General features: G+C 29.3%; 1 protein-coding gene across 8 annotated transcripts in view; it reads left to right on the top strand.

The window, feature by feature from the left end:
• LOC123269892 (glutamate receptor ionotropic, kainate 2) overlaps positions 1-22,246 on the top strand; it is a 163,764-nt gene that overhangs the window by 37,733 nt on the left and 103,785 nt on the right. For 3 of the 8 annotated variants that reach the window (XM_044735787.1, XM_044735784.1, XM_044735791.1), the window contains exon 1: positions 9,180-9,654. The exons of 1 other annotated variant lie outside the window; for it this stretch is intronic. The gene's annotated coding sequence lies outside the window, so the exon portion shown is untranslated. Of the gene's footprint in view, positions 1-9,179; positions 9,655-22,246 lie in introns of those variants that run through there. 4 more of the 8 variants (XM_044735790.1, XM_044735789.1, XM_044735788.1 and 1 more) reach the window with 2 other exon arrangements.

The following is a 22,246-nucleotide window of genomic DNA, read 5'->3' as shown; positions in this document are numbered from 1 at the left end:
AAGAGTCCATCTCTCAATCCGATTACTCTATCATAATTAAAAAATAAGCTAAAGCTTAACTTAAAACAAAAATTCAGTAATCTCAAAAGCGAAAGTACTCTTCCCTATTTACAATTAATAATGAAGTAAAAAGCGTTTAGTTCTCTTTTCCCATAAACCCGGGCGAGTGTCTCATAATGTCATTACTCTCTATCGACTCAGCGCCCTTTAACCTCCATCCCTTCCAATAATAGCTGTCGATAATCTCAATATGCATCTTAACACTGATAATTACAATCATAATCACAATCATAATTATTATAAAAATACTAAAATAAAAAAATCCGAATTGTAAGTAGATTTCTTTAAGCTAAATTTTTTTAATTTTCGTTCATGATTGAATAGGTAAAAATTATTAAAAAATGAAAAGCAAAAAATATCAGCATTTACGTAAATTTTCCTAGCCATTCAGAACTTATTTGATTAAAAAACCCTATAAATAATGTTTTTTGTATTTTATATGGCTATTAACCTTTATAAAACATTGAAAATTATTATTAAGTACAAATTTATTGGGCTAAGTCATACATCATATCAGATTTAACGTGGTACCTTAAGAAAAGATGTATCTCTTCTCGATCAAAAGTTATTCACGAATAAAATCACACTGAAAAAAAAAATTCTTGACTGGAGTGTAAATTTTCTTGGCTTAAGAAAATATTAAGGAAAGTTGAAAATATCTTGAATGAAGTCAAACTTTGTTGAGCCAAGAAAATTTTTCTTACTCCAAAATAACTTTCGTTTTCCTTAAAATTTTCTTGGCGCAAGAAATTTATTTTTTTGTGTACACAGAAATTGCTATTTTTGCTATATTTAAAATTACCTCTACTTGTAAAATAATCGACCGATTTTGCTTATCTTCAAATTACGTCAAAGTATTTACCTAAAGAATAATGTTATGTAAAAAATATATTTAATTTAGGATAATTAATTAATTTTACATTTAAAATATTTAATGTGTTTAAGTATTTGGTCCTAGCGTGTTAGGCTAATAGACCGGGAACTTCCGAGTTTAATTTATTGAGAATGATAGGTTTGTTTGAATAAATTGATGTAGTTGAATAATTTTAATACATATATTGTTTAAGTCCAAAATTAATATCATTAGTTAAGTTTACAATTATTACAATTATTACACAGTGATTGAAGTTAACTTTTCTTTCATATAACGATTTTACAATATTACTAAATTCACAAATATTAATAATTTAAAATATACCTGATAAAAATTGATGAACCTTGTTGATTTAATTTGATTTAGTTGGTTTCACTTTACGATTTTACTTTACCTTTACAAATGATTTACTTTCTATACAAAAGATTTACACGTGGTCTATTGAGACTTATTTAAACTATGTACGATGTTAACACTAGGACGTCAGGACAACGAGAGAGATTTTTTGGTGACAATTGCGAGGTATCGAATTTTAGGGCGTTACTAATTTCCACTCATTGGGGGAAACAAATGTCCAATTATTTGTCTATTTTCTTGGGCCCTTACCCTCTCTCTTAAATTTGTCTAAAAATGTTGCATGAGTCCCTCTACTTGGGTCAGAGTGCAACATGCTTTCTCACTTACTCTTATGTTCTATTATTCATCTATGTGTTTGTGTATACGTAAGCGCATTTACGCATAGACAAAGACATACATTTGTACTGTCTACATTAATTTATTTATTTAAATCGTATGAATAAATATGTACTTGAAACTAACATCTCTTACGTTTTCTTAAATTTAATTATTTATTTGTAGAAATATTTCTGTTTTATCGTTTTAATAATTTGTTGTATTATTTTAGAATTCAATTGTTTAAAATTTGTTTATTTTAAATTATTTAACTTTCAAGTTCTATTTTTTTTATTTGTTTCTCATTTCATATTTAATTTTTGTTGACTAAAAATTATTTTGGAAATTGCATTATTAAAATTTATTTCGATATTTGTCTCAACACTAAAATTTTGTAATTAAATTATTCTAAAATCTTTTGGTTTAAAATAAATCTTTTTATCTAATGTTCTTTATCTTTAAGTATTTCTTATTTTGAGTTTAAGTGAGTTAGCTTACGTATAACAAAACTCCCATTTATCTATTTAATCTCTTAAATATACCTGGGCTCCAGACTAATTACGGAAATTTCCCTGGGCCTTTTGTAAAAATCGAACGAGACACTTAATGACCGCACTCGAATTATCTTTTACAATCGTTAAAATTTAAATAAAATCATACTCGATTTTTTTTTTTTATTAATAAATATTATACTCGATTTTTATAGTTAATAAATATGTAAAGAAAAATTTCTTTACATAACACCACCGCCGTTAGACTGAAGCACGAGTGAAATTTATCAAATGAACGAGTGTGAAGTCAATTAAATTTTTCGTTGGACCATATCTATCTTACGTTACAAATCATTTAAAAACTGTTAACTATTTCTATTTTCTTCTTGTCTTCTATCCATCGATGATTGTTGGTGGATCATTGATCAGAGGATCGACTATTTGCACTGAGAGGTACATCGGTCCGGTGCCGCTGTTGAAGTTTCTTTTCCTAGATCCGTAAAAGTCTTGTCTTGGAACACTCTTCTTAATCCTTCGAATTATAATGGAAAATGTCTTAGAAGCTTCGGTACTCCCAGTCTTTCTATATTTCCTTGAACTTTATTAAACGCATATCGATGTTGCCTTGTTGTTATTTTTCTTCGCTGGTATTTTGAATCAAACTGTCCAATTCACTGGAACTCGATTCGTCATCGGATGTCGAGTCAGTTCTGGATTAACATCAGGACCTAATGATGGCATTACCTCGCTCAGGTCAATCCGTATTCCATCAGGTCGCTGGATGTCTAGGCGGTCTTCCCCTCTTTTTGGCTGGAGCGCCTATTGTTCCCTACAGAGGAGTCTTCGGTGTTCCTACTGTAGTTTCCTTTTCCTGCAGAGAAGTCTTCGGTGTTTCTGCTGCAGTCTTTTGTAGTGATCTCTTTTGATTGATTCTTCTTCAAGTTCTTCAAATTGCCTTTGTTTTGTCTTCAATTGAACGGCTTCTATAATTGTTGACATCAATATGCAAAGAAATGTTTTCTTCGCTTCCGGAAAAAGTTGATGTTGCTTGGATTCTTCGTAATCTCGTTTGAAGCAACTTCTTCAATTCAATCCTAATTTAAACTTTACAGGTTGACACTAGTCGATGTTTAGTACCTCTCCTTCAAGTACTGCTGTATAGTCCGATCCTGTCTTGAGTCGACACATGGACTCATCTAGCGGTGTTGACGTAATTGCTGTAATGTTCTCTTGAAGACCTATTCTAATTTAACAAGAATGATCTTACATCTAAATACAAATATTTCTCCCGATAACAATTGTTGTGTTACCGTAATACATTTATTTTATTTCAATTGCTAGTCTAATTAATCAAAACTGTTTCCTTGTCTAATTTATCAAATGATCTCTTTTAGATCTATCAAAAAAAATGTATTATTAACTCGAAGAGTGCCAGTGATGCGCCACCTTACACACTTTAAGTGAAATCAGTTGGTTAACTCCATCTGATATTGTCTCAAACGACAATCTCCAATATCCAGACGGGATATTGTGAAAACATACAAAATTTATTTAAAACTGTTAATTTTATAGTACCTGGAAAAAAAATTATTGTTATTGATCATAATTTGTAGTCAGAATCATAATTTCCTTTTTCCTGATATCTTTCAAATTCAACACAGTTCAAATTTCTATAACTCTAATTCGTGACATTATTTTTTTTTTAATTAAAATTTATTGTTAGTTCGCGTATTTCTTTTACTAATTACTTTTATCGTTTTGAAGATCAATTCAATTTTTTGTTTAATATCTACTTTTACTGTCAATTCAATTTTTTTGTTTACAATTTATTTTTAGTGTTTCCTTAAAATTTTTCGTTTGCAAAATTATTTTTACTATTTACTCAAAATTTACTTTAATTGTTTCGTTCACAAATTAATTTTTCTACATTCTCAAAATTAACTAAAATTTTCTGTTCTAAAATTATTTTTGTCGTATTTTCGCAACGGATTCAATTTTAATATTCAAAAATTAATTCTTCTGTACTCTCAAAATAAATTTCAAAATTTCTGTTCACAATTATTTTTACCATATTTTCACAATTGATTTAAATTTTTCGCCCAAAAATTAATTTTATTGTATTCTCAAGACTCACTCAAAAATTATTTTAACTATTTCTTCAAAGTTTTTCGTTTACAAATTGTCGTTACTATTCTTATTAAAATCGATTAAATTCTCGTTCACAAACTAAATTTTTTTTTTTTTTTTTTTTTTTTTTTTAAATCATTTAAAATTTATATCTATAAATCACTTTTATTGTATTTTAAATACTAATTTCAACTTTTTGTTCACAAATAAAATCTTTTATTCTCAAAATTAAATTCGAGTTTCTATTCTCAAATCTATTTTACTGCATTATCAAAAATATTTTCAAAATTTTCGTCTACAAATTTACCTTTTAATTTTTCGTTCACAAATTATTTTAACTTTTCCTCAAAAATTTTGTTCATAAATTATTTCTATTATCAAAAATAATTTAAAAAAATTTGTGTCTATAATTTTACTTTTCAATTGTTCGTTTATTCAAAATAAATTTAAATTTACGTTTATAAATTATTTCAGCTGTTTTCTCAAAATCATTTCAAAATTTTCTGTTCTCAAATTATTTTTACTGTATTTTCGAAGATTACCTTAAATTTTTCATTAACGATTTGTCTCGTTACTTTGTAAGAATTTTTCTGAGTTTTAAGCTGCCATAGCAGTTGGAGCAAGTACCCTTTTGAACAGTCCTTTCAATTTTACCGTCGGTTTCTTGAGTTTCGATCTAGCTTCCCATTCGTGGATTTCTAAATCGAAATTATTCGTGTTCGTCTTTTGTGTCCAGTACACTTGTCTTGTGTCTGTGAATCTACTGTTAAGTCGGGTGTCGCTTAACTTCGGTATTCGTAAGCCTTCGTCGTCAGGCTGTCTGTTACTGTTCAAAACTTGTACTGTATTGTCTTTAGGAAATTGTATCGTATTGTCCTTATGCTGTAATAGATCGTTAATCGAGTCAACTGACTCGCTGGAGGTATCTTCTCCAACTGCGGAGTCAGGTTCCGAATTTGTATCGGGGTCCAATAAAGGGGTCACCTCGTGTGGGCTGAGCCTCCTTTCCTTGAATTTCACCCGATGCCTACGTGGTCTACCCCTCCTTATTTTAGGGGCATCCACAACGTGGTTTTCCTGTATAGAAGTTTTCGGAACTTCTATTACAGAGTCCTTTTCCTGCAGAGAAGTATTCTGAGTTTCTGCTGCAGCTTCTGCGAAACGATCTATTACTTGTTCTATCTGCATTTCTAAATTTCCTATCAAATCTCCTGACTCACTGGTGAAAGACTCGTAGCCAGTGTCGAAGTCAGATTCTCGAATTTTATCTAATAAGGGTGTTACCTTTTCCGAATAAACTACTTTGCGATGAATATCCGATTGACTGATTTGTGGGCATTTTTTTGCGGTATGCCCTATACTATCACAAATCTGACACGCTTCGGTCGTAATTGTGAAATTATCAAAACTCTCTATTGTTATACTTTTAACTTCCGATGTCTTTGTTTCGTTTCTTAATTCTCGACGCATTTTTAATTTTCTTTCAATTCTAATCGCGTTGGTTAAAGCTTCTTCGATATTATCACAAATCGGCATTCGCTCGTCAATTTCGTTATTTAAATTTTCTGTAAAAATCTCTAAAATTGCGGTATCTACCGTTGTTCTAAAATTCAAAATTGCTTCCGCGCTCAAATTCGAATAATTCCCTGAATGGCATTCTATGATTTCTCGACTTTTTCTTCTTAATCGATTTAAGAAATCTATAACCGGCTCTTCTATTTGTTGATACATACAACCTAATTCGCCTTGTAGCTGATAAATTGATTTTGTTGTAACGTAAATTCTTTTCAAAGCTTTAACTAGACCTTCAATCGTAATAGGTATGACGTGATTTATCGATAATTTAACGTTGCTACTTAATTTCGCGAGATAAATTAATTTCGCCAAATTTGCTTCTGCAGCGTCTGGCAGAATTTGTTTCGCGTCTCGACAACAACTTATAAAATCTATCAATTCGTCCGAGTCTCCCTCAAAACGAGGTATGAAGGTAAGTGCGTCATGTAACGATATGTTTTGACTGTCTGTTAGTTCCATATCGTTAACGTGTTAAATGTCTGAATTTGTCCCTAGTGTTTGATGGTAAACCCTCGGTAAGGGTGCTTGCTCGTGTCCTCTCAGAAAAATTTTAACAATTGTTCATTCTACTTTCTTTTAAACTTACTGAAATTATCGCAGGTAATTTCAGAACAATTTTCGAATCACAAAATTTTAGATGTAAATAAAATTTTACGTACACATTCACAAATTTTAAAATGTAAATAATATTCACATGCACTTTCATAAATTATGAAAGAAAATTATTAACCTCACTGGTATTCATCAAATAAAAAGAACACGTGCTTTTTATTTCTATTAAAACAATTCTTCAAATTCTCTATTAATTTTCCTTTAAAATTGCTCGTATGATTCTACTTTTTCAACAATACAAAATTTCAGTTTCTTCTTGAAAAATAAAAACTAAATTCTCAATTGATTTTCCTTTAAAATTTCTTTGATAACTCTATCTTCTCAATAAACAACTTCGGTGTCTTTATCACGATTCAATTATTTCCTCTAAATTCTCAAAAATTTTCTTTAATCTTTTTCCAATAATTCTATTTCTTTAACAATACAAAATCTCGATTTCTTCTTGAAAAATAAAAACTAAATTCTCAATTGATTTTTCTTTAAAAATTTCTTTGATAACTCTATCTTCTCAATAAACAACTTCGGTGTCCCTGTTCGAGCGCCAAAAATGTTATGTAAAAAATATATTTAATTTAGGATAATTAATTAATTTTACATTTAAAATATTTAATGTGTTTAAGTATTTGGTCCTAGCGTGTTAGGCTAATAGACCGGGAACTTCCGAGTTTAATTTATTGAGAATGATAGGTTTGTTTGAATAAATTGATGTAGTTGAATAATTTTAATACATATATTGTTTAAGTCCAAAATTAATATCATTAGTTAAGTTTACAATTATTACAATTATTACACAGTGATTGAAGTTAACTTTTCTTTCATATAACGATTTTACAATATTACTAAATTCACAAATATTAATAATTTAAAATATACCTGATAAAAATTGATGAACCTTGTTGATTTAATTTGATTTAGTTGGTTTCACTTTACGATTTTACTTTACCTTTACAAATGATTTACTTTCTATACAAAAGATTTACACGTGGTCTATTGAGACTTATTTAAACTATGTACGATGTTAACACTAGGACGTCAGGACAACGAGAGAGATTTTTTGGTGACAATTGCGAGGTATCGAATTTTAGGGCGTTACTAATTTCCACTCATTGGGGGAAACAAATGTCCAATTATTTGTCTATTTTCTTGGGCCCTTACCCTCTCTCTTAAATTTGTCTAAAAATGTTGCATGAGTCCCTCTACTTGGGTCAGAGTGCAACATGCTTTCTCACTTACTCTTATGTTCTATTATTCATCTATGTGTTTGTGTATACGTAAGCGCATTTACGCATAGACAAAGACATACATTTGTACTGTCTACATTAATTTATTTATTTAAATCGTATGAATAAATATGTACTTGAAACTAACATCTCTTACGTTTTCTTAAATTTAATTATTTATTTGTAGAAATATTTCTGTTTTATCGTTTTAATAATTTGTTGTATTATTTTAGAATTCAATTGTTTAAAATTTGTTTATTTTAAATTATTTAACTTTCAAGTTCTATTTTTTTTATTTGTTTCTCATTTCATATTTAATTTTTGTTGACTAAAAATTATTTTGGAAATTGCATTATTAAAATTTATTTCGATATTTGTCTCAACACTAAAATTTTGTAATTAAATTATTCTAAAATCTTTTGGTTTAAAATAAATCTTTTTATCTAATGTTCTTTATCTTTAAGTATTTCTTATTTTGAGTTTAAGTGAGTTAGCTTACGTATAACAAAACTCCCATTTATCTATTTAATCTCTTAAATATACCTGGGCTCCAGACTAATTACGGAAATTTCCCTGGGCCTTTTGTAAAAATCGAACGAGACACTTAATGACCGCACTCGAATTATCTTTTACAATCGTTAAAATTTAAATAAAATCATACTCGATTTTTTTTTTTATTAATAAATATTATACTCGATTTTTATAGTTAATAAATATGTAAAGAAAAATTTCTTTACATAACAATAAATATACCGAGTTTCATAAAAATTTCTCAATAATTACAGGTACAATCGTGATGATAAGCCACATTATACTCTTATGGAAATTAATAAAATGCGATGAGGACTATCTTAATATTAAGAGCTCAAATTTTAACTGGTGTCTTTTTACACCAAAAAATAAAAATTTTGAGCCTGTTTGGAAAAAAAAAATTATTTTTATTTTTTGAATCAATCTAATATATAAACTTTCGAACTAATTCTATTTCTGAACCTACTTGACCCTTAAAAACGACAAAATTTTGGATAACTTCCGCCTCGAGACCAATGCAATAGTTAGATTTCTAAAAAACAAAAAAACAATGAGGGCGGCATTCGACGAGTCTGAGGGCGTGAGTCAATATGACTTTTTATTAGCATCCACTCTATCTTGTTCTCAACAATCTCTCGTCTAGTTTCCTGTAAGACCATTCAAAACTATCCTATCCCTCACAGCATACTTGCACGCAAGTTTCTCGCCTCTCCATTCTCCAGTCTTTACTCTCGAGTCTCCAGTCTCCGGAGTAGTAGAGTAGAAGTTGCCTGCTGGAGCAACTGGAACACGGTGCTTTCTCAACGTAACGCAGTATAGTACTATGCGGGATCGATAGAAGTGGGGAAATAGTTGATGTTGACTGGAGAGGGAGGATCGGGTGGAACACCCAGTGGACAAGAGGCGCTGAAGGGTAGATAGATAGAGATAGACGCCCCCAGATACCGACCGAGGGACCGAGAGCCCGATATTCCACCCGTAAAAGCATTTCTGCGTCTGAGCGGAGCCTGCCGCGGTCGCAGACCCGTTGTCACGTCGCTGGACCAGTCTGCTTCCGCGAGCTACCTTAGAAACATTAACATTTTGTCTTTAAACCTCGCCGCAATGTGATCTTGCCGTTATATTCTATCAGTTTTACTCTGACTTGTCTGAAGGAAGTTTCAAAAAAAATTATATCATTCCCTTTTTTTTGACTCGGTAAAAAAAAAAATTGTAATTGGTTACAATTGCTGTGCGACCGTTTTTGTGCATCGTGATATCAAGTGGAAGTTTTTGACGTGTCGATTTTTGACTTTGAATTGTTAGTTATGAATTAATCATAAGTTTTTTTTTTAAGTGAAATTTTGGAGTTGTACGAAAAATAATTGAGTATTAAAAAAAAAAAATTCAAAAGTCTGTTGAAGGTATGATTGACTTACTGCCGACAAACTCTCATTTTGCTGTGTTAATTGACGCCCGAAGGCTGAATCATATCGGAGGATAAGATAAATTGGTAAGTTTTTTTATTTAGTTTTAATCCAAGTTTGTTTACCGGCGGATATTTATATTTATAGAGGTTTGAGACACTTGGTGTTACGACGCTATAAAATATTTAACGGTACACGTGTTTCTTTACCATAACTCGGACCTCGACATATTAAAGTGTTAATAATGAATAATGGCTAAATTTGGTTGCTTGAAATAAGTTTCTTACTTATACAGTACGTTTTTATGGAGTTTTTCTTGGACTTTTGATGAGATAGAGCTTTTTTATGGAACTATTTTTTATTTTATTGCATACTAAATATAAATTTTATATAATTTTTTATTACATCACTGCATCGTAAAAAGTTGGGTTGATTTAAGAGACAAAATTTTGAATCAAGAAAATAATTTAAAGAGTTTGATCATTTTTAATTGTAGAAAAATTTTGTAAATTTATTTTGATTTAATTTAATAAATCAATTATCATCAAACAATACAATTAAAAATTCGTATACGTTTTAAAATGTGTCAGCCGGTCTTGAGAAGACAGAACTAAAGTCAACTTTAATCTTAAATAGAATATAATTTGTAGTCAAAATAATTTCATTCGTGACGAACAAGGTAACGAAATTCTCTTACAAGAAAATTCAAATCATTGTGGCATTTTGTTTGAATGAAATTTCATTATTGTACTGAACTTAGATGCGCATTCTTAGAGACTCTCATGTGAAATGTGAACGCGAATTGTATCAAAGTTCAAATAAATATTGCAGTAGTATATACATCGTCTATATATATGTATAGCATATATATATATATATATATATATATATATATATATATATATATATATATATATATATATATATATATATATATATATATACTCGGATATGTTGAGAATATAGAGTACACGAGGTTATAGGTATATAGTAAATGGTATACAGACGAATGCGCTATTTGGTTGTGCATCTTTCTCGCACAGATTCGACGTCCTCGCATGCACTTTGTTCAACAACACAGACGGTTTTGTAATTTCACTGATGCGTTCCATTTTTTTCTGTTTCCTACACTCCTACTCACATATGTTTAGATATATATGTATACTTGATGAAAATTTTTGATGAATATCAATTTCATACACCTTCCATAATTAATAAAATAGCTTTTTGCAAAATTCATAACATTTGATGCAACACAATACTTTAATGAATATATTCATTAAAAACTGATGAACAAGTAAAAACAGAATATAAATCTAAATAAAATAAGCCATCGTTGAAATATTTAAACAAATGATTTTTTTTTTTTTTTTTTTTTAACCTACTGATACCAGTATAAAAAGGGAACGAACGAAATGGAGTATCTAAAATATATTTTTAAAAATTTACTCTCCCAAACAACAAAAGGTAAATATGCAGAAATGGAGTTCGCTTATTCTGGGGTAAAAAAATTTGTCATGGCTCTAGAGGTTTGTTTTTTTCAATAACTTATTTAGCTTGGCCCCGCTAGATCGAAAAATAAAAAAACAGTGAAACAAATTGCGATTTTACCGGTGCTAGATGGATTTGAAAAACTTCCAGGTTGACGTGCTGGCTGATTTTTCTTTTTAAAGCTCTTGTAGCTTCCTACAAAATTTTTCTTTCACTTTAATCAAGTCGGTATTGAAAGATAATTTTTCAGACTTCGATTTTTAAGCTCTCTAGAAACAAAAGAAATTTTTTTAAATTTCAGCACAAATATTTCATCGATCCGTGAAGAAATATGAAATTTATTCGAGACTCCACTTTAACCTTGAATAACTTTATAAGGAGTCAATGTATCAAAAAAATATCGGCTTTTTTTCTAGAGCATTCAATTTCCTTTTGAAATAAATTTATTAAAAATTTATTCGTTATTTCGCCTCATTAAACTTTTCATAAGTCGTAAATTATAAATTCGTTACACCTCCCCATGAATTTTTGACCACTAGGCAAGGTTAAAAAAATTTGTATGTTTAATCTATTTTTAAGAATATAAATATTAAACTTTTATTCCGTTGTAAACATTCGAGGAAAAAAGGACTGAAACAAAATAGCGAGAATTATGTGAGTATGTGAGTATGTGTATGTACAGTGTACATAATAACGGACGTATAAAACCGGAGGGTCTGACTTTACAACAACCGCTACTACTTGCTCATCTGCAGTGGGTGAGCACATCGAAAACAAAACTTCCTTGCACATGGCTATAAATATGTGTGTGTGGGTGTGCTCGTTTTATTTCAATCTTTAAGCATGCGTGTCTGTATGCGTACAAGTAGAAACAGTTGGAAGTTGTCAGGCAGTTTTAGTACAGAAGCCTGCGTACAATTTACTCTTGTGTATAGAGAACTCTGCTAATTAATTAATTTAATTAGAACTCTCTTAAATGTGCTTATGTAAAAGATGCGCGATATTTATTACCTACAACTAAATTACCTGTATAATACATAAAATATAAAACACACAGAGTATATAGAATACATAATATAATATAGTATAATACTCTAATCAAGTTTCATTAATCCATTTTTTTTTATTGCGGGTAAACTTAAGTTGTACGTGCTGGCGCACTCGATTTCTCTGCAGTCATAAATATTCAAGGATGAGAAGCGGGTGTTTCGGATTTTCCCGGTTGTTGCGCTGTAATGTGTGCATGTGAGATCTCTGGAAAAGTGTCGAGGAGAGATGAGAGGAGCCTGCTCGGTGAGGGCTGACAGAGAACCGCGAAATACCGGGAAGGAAGACGAGAAAGAGAAAGAGAACGGGGGCTGTAACGAAACAAGGGATGTAGGGACTTAATGTCGAGTAGAGATGGCTCTGCGGTAGATGCTTTCATTAGCACATCTACTTAACTACGGAAAACAGTTAACTCAGGTTCTATTATACTTCTTTTAGACCCTCGCTCCTTATTGATACCTCCACAAGAATTAAGGGAATCGTTTTGGGGTTAACTTTACTCGTTATCCTGATTTAATTTTGCTGGGTAGTTTAACAATCGGACTTCTGATAAATAACTTCGACCCTGAGAAAAATTACAGCTCAGTTCTCCGACACTAGCCTAAAAAATTACTTTTTTTAAGTGTACAGAAAATATTATTAAAAAAAATTTGTAAAAGATCATTTTAATATCATCATATTTTTTCTTTCGACGTATTTTTTTATTGAAATTTTCAAACTATTAAGCAAAAAAATTCAAACGATATTTATTTTTGAAGGAAATTTTATGCTCTACAAAAAAAGTCTCATTTTGTTAATAAAATGACTCCTTCAAAAATTATTGAAATGTCAAATAAAATTTCGAATAAATTTTCTATTTTTTATTTTTTTATCGATAAAATTATTTAAATTTTTAAAATTAATTTCCAATTAAAATTTCTTTATAAAAATGTATTTTCACTGTTCTCAATAAGTTTGCTTATTAAAATTTTTCTTTGTAACAAATTAATATTATTTAATAGCAAAATTAATCAGTAACTTTTGATAAAAAAATTAATTTATTCGTTTAAAACTTTAACAAATTATTTTCACACAATAACAATAATTTTCCAAATAATACCCATTCGAATTAGTTAAACGTGACGTTAAAAAAACTTCTCTAATCCCTCACTGACAGCGCAAGGGCGCGTACCTATTACTTTCGAGCCATAAAATTACGAATCAATTGTTCCAGCGCAAGCATACAAGCTGCAGCTTGTATGTAAAGCAACAACGCGCATCCAGTAGCATAACCTTAAAATTATCATACTTAAGCTCTTCATTACTCTTGAATGAATGGGCGTTTTAACATTTAAACGTTCTCACATAATTTAGACTATGAATAAATTTAAAAAGTGCTGTATTGCCAAGTAGATGGACAGCTGAGTAGACTGAAAGAAGCTTTCACGTCATTTAAATCTCATCCCATCGACATTGTATAAAAGTAGATGCCAATGCGAAAGAAGTATAAAAGTCGCTTAAACTCTAAGCTTTCACTGTTATTCAATGTGTCGCTCTATACGCTGTCTACATCGACAACACTACACTCAATTTAACTCGCGATCACCGAAGCTTATAAAGTCGGGGCGAGTAACGGATTATCTTACTGATAAATTATAACTTTTAAAAGCTGGTTGAAAAATTTACAAAGGAAAATTCATGAATAAAAGCTTTGTCATATTTTATCATAAATCTCAACTCCGTAAGTCTCATAAAAATATCACCGTTCAATCATTAATTTACTTACCCCTCGTTATTCAGCTCAGAAAAAAAATAATAAAAAAAATAATTTAACTACAGTACAATAGGTTTCGTTTTACTCCAGCTTTCCATTTGTGCGAGCAAATACAATCGAGTTTAATTAATTTACATTTATACATTGATAAGTAAATTTAATTATCAATTAACAATTGTTAATTAAAGTACGAATAAATAACTCGATGGTCTATGGTACGTTTGCCAACTCGATCGGCTAAAAATAAATTTAACGAGATTTAACTTAATTCATCTGGATATTAATTATTTTATTCATTTTAAATATCAATATCATTTATTACAATTGTTAATACAAGTATTAAAATGATACAAGATTTTTCAAATAAATAAATGGGTTGAAATAGAATATATTGAATAATAAGAGTTAATAAATCTGTAGAAAAAATATATACATTAATTAACGATGTTACTTTTCTTGATATTATTTCTGACACTTAACCCAGATCCATTATAGCTGAAAAATTACTTATTCATAAAAAAACTCGTTAAATACGGTTATTTTTTTTTTCTATTTTTGTTTTTCAACTTTTATAAATTTAATTGAATTATATTAATTATTTTTACACAAACTTTTTAATACTGATACATTATTATGAATGTAATTTGTATTTATTTGCAAGTTTTAATTAAAAATCGCATCGAATGAATAATTATAATTATACATTTTCATTTTGATAATAATCGTGATTTAATTTTCAGCGAATTCATTATATTAAAATTGAATCAAGGAATAGCTGTCCATCGTCTGCTTCGCTGAGCTTGAGTTTAAATTTCTGTGTTTTTATTTTAAAAATGAAAACATTTAATTTCTTTTTTAAATAAAAATTAGACATTTAATAATTTTTTTAAAAAATAAATTACGACAAAAAAAATTCACGCTTATACATTGTTAAAAGGTACATTAAAAAGGAACATATAAATGCAATTTTTCAAAAATTATCTCTTGAAAATAATTTATTTTTTAAGTAAAATCCGAAAACTCACATTTTACGTTTGAAACTTCCATAAAATTCCATTAGAAAATCTAATCTAATCATCTGAATTAAAATCATTCTTTTTAATAATAAATGAAAATAATTCCATTATTATTATTTCTCGATCAAGTGGTTTGTCGCTCTGAAAATTACATTATTATAAGTACATAAGAACAATAATTAAGAAGAGTAGCATCTGATGAAGTTGAACAGGTACTTAGAAGCGAGAATACTAGAGCCCGCATGCTTTGAATTTGTTGAATCGCTCAGAATTAGTATTCCACTGAAGAAGTTTATTCCTGTGATACGCGGCTGATGCCATCCTTGGATATGGATCTGGAACATGAGGACGTCTCTCATCACCAGAGTCGGGTCAGCGGAATTAATACTACCCTCTATACCCAACATTCCGTGACTAGTTCGCGTTTATCATCTTCCACTTTTACTTTTATTTATTTTTAGCCTTTCACTCTCGAGCTTTTGACTTTATGACCTGCTGCGAAAGCATTGATGACAATACATCTCACGTTTAATTAATTAAACCTTTGAATTAAAACACATTAACATTATGTATAAAATTAAATTCTTCTTTGTGTAGTGTACGGTTAATTAACAAAAACCCGTGGTTTTGTATTTACTCGAATTAAATTCAACGGTACAATATGAAATTTCAGACAAATATATTTATGCATGTTCAAATTTAAGCTTCTATATGTTTATATTAATTATTTACATTAAAATTTTTATTGCTTTATTTGTTCGACATAATATTCAATCGAAGCGAGCACATCATTCTGTTTGATAAATTATTTAAAACGTTCTATGTATTTTACAATATATAAATTAGATTTATTTTATTTACTGCTTGTGATTAACTATCTTGTTTATTGACATTCAATTTGTGTTATTTGGCAATTAAATAGTGAATATTTATTTAAATTATTAATAATAAACTTTACTTAACATAAATTAATTTTTGAGAAAAATAACATCGCAATAATTGACTTTAAGTACTAAAAATATCTAAACTATTTAATAATACTAAAAAGACTTTTTAAAATGTTTAATTTTATTTTTATTCATTTCAAAAGTTACAATTTTTTTTTATAAATTCAACAAACTGTCAATCTTTCACTTCGTTAAGTTTGAGTTGAAGTTTGTAAATAATTTTTACAAAAACAATCTTCTAACTTTACATCATCTCGCTTATCTTCATGACAGCTTTCTCAAAATTGAAATACTGTTAAGAAAATTCGCGAAAATGCTTACCTATTTTTAGTTAGATACGTTCAAAATAAAATTTTATTAAATAAAATATTATTACATAAATAAAAATATTTATTCAAATAAACATTAAATAAAATTTTTATTTTTATTATATTCTGGTTAAGGTAAATAAATTTACATTTAAAAATTATTATTTTTTGAACCGACAAATATAAGTTCCATGGTAAAAAAATAAAATGTAGAATAATGGTTAATTATTTAGCTTTTTGAGTGTTGAAAAATATTTGCTCAACCAATTTTAAAGTCTAATTAAAGTCCGAGAGCAGTTGAAATTTTTAATTAATTTTTTGACCGCGGAATATTCAGCAAATGCAATTACAAAAATGACTGAGTGTAATTTATAAATTATTCTGGGGAGATAAAATCGCAGTAACAGTAAACTAACACCGGGTCGTAGCTTTACAAAAAAAAATAAAATAAACATAAACTAGCAGCAATATAATTAATAAAATCACCAAGGGATTGTTATTTACAGCAATTGTTGATATTAAAGTACATCGCGGTAGTATAATTAAGTATGCCCCATCGAGCCAGAAGTTGCTGAATAAAACTGAGCGTATTATCCTCTCGCCTGAGGTTAAACATAAAACGGAGAACTGCTCTGTAGTATAGTACAATAAAGAGAAAAGGGATGTGTATTCCCTAAAGACTATCCTCCGTCCATATTACAAGTGAGTGCTGTTCCTGTTCGCATTCAAAGTTATCGCAAGGAAAGTAGTAGTAGTCTTGTTAAAAAAAACAAATACCGATTATGAATAAGTAACCGAGCAAATAAACTCAAGAGAAATGTTTGTATTTATGTTTATTATGTACAATATTGTATGAGAGTTCATTATATTTACTGAATGCGATCGTATTAGCATTCCCGTTACACCGGTATATTTATTTAACGGGGGATGAAATTAATTAAAATTCATATCTTAATGAGAAAACCGGCTCCGAAGTGTACGAAGCGGAACCAAAAAAATTACACACTCTTCTCACGCTGTAGAAAACCAATTTCAGAATCATCTCGTTAAATAGATGAGCTATCTTAAAATAAATTTAGACTCAAGTTTCGAGTCACTTTACTTTCAATCTCTATTTATAAAACCGCAAAAACTTATTTTCTTTACTACCTCACATTATTATTTATTACCAACCTTAAATATTTACTAATTAATTCATCTATGTTATTAAGAGAATAAGAAAAATTTTGTGTCCAGGATAGTCATATGATAAAATCGATTTTTTTTAGTTAAATTTAGTATAAAGGTCTTGATTTGAATTTGTGCCTTTTCAAGTTTTCATATCATTTTCACCGATAGTCAATTTATTGAATCTGGTGAATTTATTGACCTTGTATCTGGTGAACTATTGAAATTTTTAAAGATATAATCTCATCCCGATGTTACACTCATCAAGACCTTTAATTTGAGTACCCACATCAATTTTTCATATTTTTCATATATACATGTATATAAATATATAAAATATATGAAAAATTGATGTGGGTACTCAAATGAAAGGTCTCGATGAGCATAACATCATGATGAACTTATATCTGCAAAAATATCATAAGTTGACAAAATACAATATAATTTCTTAATTATTGACATTTTTAAAGATATAAGCTCACCCCGACATTACACTCATTGAGACCTTTCATTTAAGTACCCACATCAATTTTTCATATATTTTATATATTTATATATGTATGAATATATGAAAAATATATCAAAATGCATGTGTGTACTCAAATGAAAGCTCTTGATGAGTGTTACATCGGGATGAGCTTATATCTTTAAAAACGTCAATAGTTAAGAAAATACAGTGCAATTCAACAAAATTCATTATTTAATAAAGCAAAATTTTATTTATTTATAGTATACAAGTCACGGTAGTCACATAGTGACTGCAAGGTTGCTAGTTCATTTTATTCTTTAAAATAAAAAATTATTTAGAGGATAAACTCTTTAAAAAATGCATTATTTTTCTTTTTAGTTGTCTTTGAAAAAAAATTTTTTAGAACCTAGTAAAATTAACAAGAATATGATTTAGACGTATGCTTATCAAAAGTAAATTAAAATAATTTTTTTATGAACGTCTAAAAAATTGTTAATCCAACTAAAATCAATTACCAAAATAAAAATGAAAAAATAAAATACATTAAAGGTATTGGGTATTGCATGGATATGAAATGTTATATAAATGACATTAGATGCAGGTGGTGCATCTGGCTTTTATCACTCAAGGGACGATTGAACGAATCACTCTGTCAATATGCAAATTGTACAATTTCCACTCTTACCCTCTGAAGTTGAATCACGAACGGACAGACATTTAATGGTATCCTAATGGATAGAGGAGAGCAAAGGAAGTTCACCGACTACGAGTACTTGAATCCATCAATTGGTACACAAGCACAGCTCCACTCTCTGTCTACGTCCAACTCTATTTTTTTTTATTTATTTCATTAAATTGAATTTTTTTCAACACTCTTCTTTAATCTTTCCTTTTCTCCTCTCTTTTGTCTTTATTTTTCTGCGGATAAATTGGTTCTTTGCTGGCCGCGGTCACCCTGAAAACTCATTAAACTTTAGTAAATTTTTAAAAATATATTTTTTAATCCCAAACCGAGTAAACATTAAACATTCCTCGCTTTATCTTTATCAAAAAAAGTCATTAAAATAACTAACATATGCGTATTGAATTTTTCAAATACTCTATTCATTTTATTTACCTGCACTCAGTCATTTTTATTTTCTAAAAATTCATTCTCTGGCGCTGTATATGCACGCGTAAACATATCCACTGCAGACAATCGAAATATCTTTCAATATTCCTGGGTAAAATGTCTATATAGCGGTAAAATGTAATTTTTGTAAACAAATAACGCGAGGCAATTCCGCGAAATATCAAACAGACTGAATATAAAATATAAAATGTTTGGATATTGAAAAATTCTCAGAATAATAAAAATGAAATGAGAGGTTATAAAAAATTTTACGCATTACAGGAAGCATCTATTTCCAATCACATATGGTAAAACAATTTTATTTTGTCACGACAATTACATCAATTTTAGGTACACTTCTGTTTCATAAAATATTCTTCATATTATTACAAGGGAGGACGTATTAACATAAAATGTGAAGCCTTTTATGAAGATAATTTATTTTTTTTTTATTTCTCATAAAAAAATTAACAAATCTTCACTTAATATATTTATTTATACATTCATTTTGTAATAAATATGTTATATTAATTTTTTACAATCTAAATAGTTTAAAAAAAGTTTTTACTCAAGTTAACCAGTTAATTATTTTTTTAAAAAAAAAGTTTAAAAAAAAGAATTGAATTTCTCTTTGAGCGACTTTTTAAAAACCACAAGAAAAACGGTGGGTGTATTTATTCCTCTGAAACTCGGGTAAAGTCAAAATAAAAAAATCTTCTGTTAACTTTTCCACCGAATTCTTAGCCGCAGGATAAACCCTGTAAATTTAAGCTTCCTTTGGTAGGCTTCAATTTATTTTCTTCCCTAAAAAAGCTTGAATAATCTTCCAGGTTTTTCAGTAAATTTCAAGATAATTTTCTGACCGTAATAGTAAACCAAAATTTTCCAATTATCTTAATGGTTGAAAGTGATTAACGATAAGTAATTTTAATGAAAAATGTCTTCTCTAAACATTTAATAAAACCGATTCATGTTTCAGCAAAAAAAAAAGTACCAGGGGCGCATCAGCTCCTCGGTAGTTTCTTGTCTCTTGTCCGTTATCTATTTGTTTGGTATCCATTAGCCGCAATCCATTATTCAAAAACAACCTGACAATTAAAATGAAAAAAGAATTGGAGCGTCTAAATGTCAGTCTGGAATGATATTATATACAATATATTATACAGAGCTTTTAATCTATTGTATTCGAATCTTTTTCATTATTTTACTTTAGTCTAGTTGATGGCAATAAAAACCTGATGTTGATGTCTCACTCCCCTTTAGGCGTCTACTTACACCATACCGTGCCAGTATAACAGCAGAGTAGAGTAGAAGCTGCTCTCGAGACCCAACGTCTTATTTTTTTATCCTATTCTGTTTCAGCTTTACTTTTTCTTCTGTTCTGCTCCTTTACTTCACTTTATTTCTTATACTCGTATCGTATCTTTCCTTTCCGCTTTTTCGTTCTACTCTAATACTATTTTTTTCATTCTCTCTCCATTTAACTTCCATCTTATTCGTTGTTTTTCAGCTAGATCTCGCTACTCGTTACCCTCTGCACCCGGTCCTTTTTTTTTTCATTTTCCTTCAGAGTGCTATGTAAGGCCGGCTCACTCTTTTCCTCATCAGATGAATAAAATGAAATACTTATTCTTACGGCTTGCTCTCATGAATTTTCATTTTGTTGCTGGCCATTCACCCGCAATACAACTTCATTCTGGATTTAAGTCAACTTAACCACTGAAATATTCAACTCTATTATTATTATCATTATAATTATTATTTTCATTTTTTTAATTTAAATTATCATAATATCAATACATGAAAAATATCTAACAGTATATTTCATTCAATTAGACAGCATTATTAATATTAATTCGTCCATTATCATTACGATAATCCAATTTATTTTATACATTGACATAGAAAACCTTTACTCATAATTAATCCGAATCCATTCATCATTAATCGATGCATTAAACCCTCTTTCAATGACAAATTTCAATTACTCATAGATTATACCTTTTTCCATAATTTAAATCAATAAATAATAACAATAATATAATTTTAATGGCACTTTTTGGACCTGAGAAATAATTTAAAACTCAATTAATAAACAATAATCATTAAACTCACCCCTTATAAAAGGAGGTATGCATAAACTTTTAACAATTTTCCCCACAAAGCAAAAGCCCTATTAATTCAATCTAAATTATTAACAACTTTACAATGAAATTCATTGGAACCGTAAAGCGCAACTAATTAACTTTAAAATTTGAAATTGAATTCATCAAAAACTTTGAATTCTCGTAATCTTAAATTAAACTCAAAACTAAAATAACTATTTTACTTTGCGATGTACATTGTTCATACTACATACTAAATAAATTAGCAAATTAAGATCGTTTATGGCGTGTATGTGGATAGGAACGCGGCAGTGATTTAATTGTTAATGCAATGCAAGCATTCGTGTGTAACTCATTGATATACTTACATAATACATACACAAACACACACATATCCATACATTCATAATGTAAAGAGCATGTGTGGAATTAGTGCGATTCTAACCTCAAACCTCTAACCTCTACCCTTGAGTATCTTATAAATTCGCGGGGCGTTCTCGTAGATACAATAGCACCTTTGTACACGTTCCAGTGTCTTGTATCCAGTATCTGGTGTAGTATCTCGGATAAGTAAAGACAAGTATTGCTTTGGCACTCTTAACGTGGGTGGATAGGCACCGAATATAACTAATGAATAAGTGCCAAGCATGATACATAATGCCAAGTATAACAAGAGAGGTAAGCTCTCAGACTATAGAATCTCCGATGATATAGTGAGTGCACATGATCGGGGATTCTTAACTTTTTGAACGGAATATATAGCAGAGTAGAGGGACCAGAGCTGAAGGAGAAAAAGATAATAGCAGTCTCTAGTCTCTATATGTATACTATAGCACCGTAGTCCACATACAGTGTAGTCGAGAGAGTATTATATAATAATAGTCCGCTTGGAGGTCACGGAGCAAAGCCAGAGGGTTAAGCCAAGAGTATATGCAGGGTTGAGAGGGTGAAAAAATTCAGTCTATGTATATATGAAAATGTATGATATAAAGTTATAACAAATCAAATGGGTTCTGAAAAAATTTCGACGGTGTTTTTATTGCGAGCGTGGTATGGCATAACAATAATAATAAAAATGTTATTTACTGGGATGGGTTTTTTTTGGTAAATCTACGGCCTCGGTCATATGTTACGTTTTTTCTTAGGTAATATTGTTGACAATAGAATGATGTGGTGCGGTTGGTTCTCTTATTTTTTCGAGATGATGAAGACCTCAACGTACGTGTTTCGCCATTTTTTAAAAATAAAACTTCTGAGATATTAT

This window comes from Cotesia glomerata, linkage group LG7, assembly GCF_020080835.1.
Source record: "Cotesia glomerata isolate CgM1 linkage group LG7, MPM_Cglom_v2.3, whole genome shotgun sequence".
Classification (NCBI taxonomy): Eukaryota; Metazoa; Arthropoda; class Insecta; order Hymenoptera; family Braconidae; genus Cotesia; species Cotesia glomerata.
This window is presented reverse-complemented; position numbering and strand designations above follow the sequence as displayed.